This window comes from Martes martes, assembly GCF_963455335.1.
Source record: "Martes martes genome assembly, chromosome: 1".
Classification (NCBI taxonomy): Eukaryota; Metazoa; Chordata; class Mammalia; order Carnivora; family Mustelidae; genus Martes; species Martes martes.
The window spans coordinates 3,007,463-3,012,165 of record NC_137888.1 but is presented as its reverse complement, the minus strand read 5'-3'; positions in this window follow the sequence as shown (position 1 = coordinate 3,012,165).

Genomic DNA, 4,703 nt, shown 5'->3' with positions numbered 1-4,703 from the left:
ACGGTGTTCTCCGTTCTCCGGAAATGCGTGGACGCGGGTCCTTTGCACACGGGAGACCAGACGCGCCATCGGGACAGGGCCCCTCGGCTGCCGGGGCAGAGCAGGAGTCTTGCTGGGGAGACACTCGTGTGGCAGGAAGGAGCAAACACGGGGGGCTTCAAAGGCCCCCCCGGAGCTCTGGGGCCCTTCCCCCGACGCATCCAAGTCCTCAGGAACTGAGAAGGCTGCCGTGTGCGTTTCCTTCCCAGCAATGGGTCCAGACATTGCAAACAGGCACGCAGGTGTGCACATGGGCATGCCCACACGCACGCAGGTGCACGCACACATGAGTGCACACCCATGCACGCACATGTCCGTGCGGGTGCACGCCCAGGCACACGTGTGCGCACGCACATCGGCACACGCGCTTGCACGTGCACGCTCACTCCGCTTGCCCTTCCTTCCCGGGGCTCTCCGTTTCCTCCGCTGCCAGCCTGGTGAGAAGGTGCCTCCCACCCCCGCTCTGGAGGACCAGCTCCGCACGGCCTGCAGCCGGCCCCCCCACAAATGAAGGGCCACCCCCACCCGACCCGGGGTTCTCCCAGCCAGTGGTGCCTCCCAATGCACACGGGAAAAACTGAAAGCTTCTCTAGTCCCTTCCAGGAGAGAGAGAGTGAAAACCCCGGGGCACGGGCAAGGGCGTTGCCGGATCCTGCTTTCACGCGTAGTTAGAAGCAAGAAGGCGTCAAAGGAAGAACAGGGAATCATCAGACCGGAAACCTTCTCGTGGTTAAAAAGAAATGGATGTTGATGCATCCTTGACAGTTGAATGGGGATTAGTCCTCCAATCACGTCTGCCTGCTGCTAACAAGAAAGGGCTTCTCAGGAGACAGATCCAATCATCCCGCCGCCCCGGGAAGGGCCTGGAAATGCGCTTCTTCACATGCCCTTGAAATGACCTCCTTGGGACACTGCTGGCTCCCAGTGGGAAGGGACCTGGGGAGAGGGGATGGGGGAGAAGGGCTCCCTGGTGCAGCCGTGGGACAGTGATAACTGGGTCCAAATTCAGGGCCGTCCTTTGCTGACCTCGGGGGCTTTGGCTGTAGGGCTTGAAAGACGACTAGGAATTGCATGCAGCCATCCTTGAGGGGTCAGCGGTGAATCACCGATGGCCCATGATTTAATCAACAGGGCCTTTGCACTGACGCTTCCGTAAAAACCCTAGCTGAAGCTCAGAGACCTTCCAGGTTGCTGACTGCAGGCCCCCCGCCAGGCGGGCGGCGCACCCCGACACCAGGGACCCCTGCTGGAGGGCAGTCCCGTGGGGCCAAGCCTGGGCCAGCGCCGGCCTTGAACTCAACTGTGGGACGTGCCCCGGCATCAAGCCTAGAGAGTGGTTTGCTGTAGCCTGAGAAGCAAAGATGAGCGAGTCCAGCAGAAGCTGACTTCCACACACAGACAGAAAGCAGACCGGCAGGTGCCAGGGCGCGGGGAGGGGGATCAGAGCAACTGCTGAGCGGGTGCGGGTTTCCTTTCGGGGCGATGGAAACATTCTGGAGTTAGTAGGGAGGGACGTACAACAAAATAAACATACTAAAAATTACTGAACTTACACACGTTACAACGGTGAATTTTGTTATATAAATTTTATCTCACTGAGAAAACATAACATCAATATAAAAATTATTAATGATATTTTACATTCTTTTCTCCACACTAAGTTTTCAAAACCCAGTGTGTACTTGACGTTTCCCACACACTCACGCACCAGCCCAACGCTGTATGTTCGAACGGCGCTCCAGGGCAGTCTTTGAGAGATGATTTATATAAATACACTTTTTTAATATGTCTCTGCTTTCAAGACTCAGTCTAGTTGAGAAGAAAACACAGAGACTCATGACACAGCTTTTATCATTGCAGGAGGCAGAGGGGATCAATGCCACGTCCACCCCATCTCCAGCTGTGGCCTCAGTGCCCACCACCTTGCCTAACACCAGCAGAGAAGAGAGCATCCGCTTGGCCCAGAGACTGCAGACCCCCATCATGTCTAGTCCCGAAACAGGAGAACAGAGCATTCGCTAGGCCCGGAGACCACAGACCCCCATTATGTCTAGTCCCAAAACAGGAGGAGAACAGAGCATCCACTGTGCCCGGAGACTGCAGACCCCCATCATGTCTAGTCCCAAAACAGGAGGAGAACAGAGCATCCTCTGGGCCCGGGGGAAATGGACACCCATCACCAGTCCTAAGTCCACAGGAGAACAGAACATGCTCTGAGCCCAGTACAAATGGACCCCCGTCACCAGTCCTAAGTCCACAGAAGAACAGAACATGCTCTGAGCCCAGTACAAATGGACCCCCGTCACCAGTCCTAAGTCTGCAGGAGAACAGAGCATCATCCGCTGAGCCCGGGGCAAACGGACCCCCATCATTAGTCCTAAGTCTGCAGGAGAACAGAGCATCATCCACTGAGCCCGGGGCAAACGGACCCCCATCATTAGTCCTAAGTCTGCAGAAGAACAGAGCATCAACCGCTGAGCCGGGGGCAAACGGACGCCCATCACTGGTCCTAAGTCTGCAGGAGAACAGAGCATCATCCGCTGAGCCTGGGGCAAATGGACTCCCATCATTAGTCCTAAGTCTGCAGGAGAACAGAGCATCATCCGCTGAGCCCGGGGCAAACGGACTCCCATCATTAGTCCTAAGTCTGCAGGAGAACAGAGCAACCTGTGAGCCCGGGGCAAACGGACCCCCATCACTGGTCCTAAGTCTGCAGGAGAACAGAGCAACCTGTGAGCCCGGGGCAAACGGACCCCCATCACTGGTCCTAAGTCTGCAGGAGAACAGAGCATCATCCGCTGAGCCCGGGGCAAACGGACTCCCATCATTAGTCCTAAGTCTGCAGGAGAACAGAGCATCCTGTGAGCCTGGGGCAAATGGACTCCCATCATTAGTCCTAAGTCTGCAGGAGAACAGAGCATCCTGTGAGCCCGGGGCAAACGGACCCCCGTCCCTGGTCCTAAGTCTGCAGGAGAACAGAGCATCCTGTGAGCCCGGGGCAAACGGACCCCCGTCACTGGTCCTAAGTCTGTAAGAAGACAGAGCATTGGCCGGTCCAGCGCCCACAGACCCTCAAAGCTCTTCCCACCACCTCCTCACAGGGGGCTTTCTCTACGTGTCCTTCTCTCATTTTCTGGATTAAAAGTTTTTTCTCTTCCATCTGTCTACTCTTTGAGAGCCATACCCTTGTCCTCTCCCTAGTTCCCCAGTGGGACCACGTACATTTTTAACTGTCTGCTTAGATTCAGCACATGCGACGTCACGAGCTCACCGCCCTGCAGCCCGCGAACAGCTCGGGGCCTTTGCCCTGGTCCTACAGCGCACACGTTCCTACGCACCCACTCCCCTTCGCATCGCAGCTTGCCCGCTCTGGCTTCACCATTCGTGTCTTGCCGAGCCCCCTCTGCTTTTGCTTGTTTGAGAATGTCTATATTTCATTCACAATCACTGAGCCACATCCACCAACCCTCGGTTTGCACCTCGATCACCTCACCACATCCCCACCGTCCTCACGGCCCTGGAGACGCCAGCTGCTAGCCCGCAGCTGAGACAACATTCAGCTTTGCTCTCTTCCTGTTTTTAGGATCTTGTTTTTGTCTCCCAACTGGTAAGTGGATGCAGGGGGCACGCGGAGCTTCAGGCAGAGATCAGGCAAGAGAAGAAATGGGAGGCGAACCTCAGGACAAGACGGATGCACACTCCCCATCGACGAGGCGCGGGCGCAGAAGATGGAGACGGGAGGTGGCGCGGGCAGAGACGGCGGGCGGGCCGTGCGCCCCTGCCTCCACCTGCCAGGCTCTTCTCTGTCGCTCAGCGAGTTACTTCGGGCGGGAGGAAGTGGTCCAGAGAACAGCAGACCCCATAATAAGACACACATATTTATGCTTTGTTGTTTTAAGCAGGCACAACGTGGGGCTTGAACTCACAACCCTGAGCTGAGCTGAGGAGTTGGACGCTTAACCGACTGAGCCACCCAGGGGGCCCAAATACATATTTATTAAATAAGCGTCTTCCTGCTCTGCCATCCTTGTGCAGTGCCTCATGGGCCAAGATGGCTGCTGGAGCGCCAGCCATTGCACCGCGTGCCGGGAAGGAAGAGAGAACACATTTCCTCTCGTGTTTGGAAAATGTGCCTGGCTGAAAGCAAGATTCCATCACCAAGAATAAACATGCAGGGGCGCCTGGGGGGCTCCGTCTGTGAAGTGTCTGCCTTCGGCTCAGGTCAGGCTCCAGGGTCCTGGGATCAAGCCCCACATCGGGCCCCCTGCTGCGCCGGAAGCCTGTTTCTCCCTCTCCCTCTGCTCTCCCTGCTTGTGCATTCACGCGCCCGCGCTCGCTCGCTCTCTGACAAATGAAAACACCTTTTTTAAAACAAGTGAATTCACCACTTTATCAGGACCTGGTGCCTGAGCCATTTGTTCCTTCTTCCCCAGGAAGATGATGCTGGGGCAGCAATCACATGTGCCTGTCCACACCCACGTACTCCCACCCTCTCCGCAGACAAGCCCACGCCATCCCCAGCCTCATCCAGCTTCCAAGGCTGACGCCACGGGGAGGCAGATCGAGTTCCATGTCCTTGTCATGAGGAGGGGGCGCGCCCGGTGGGAGAGGTTTGCTGAGACTGAGCCTGGCCACGCGTGTCCATCCCATCTTCCCAGGGCTTA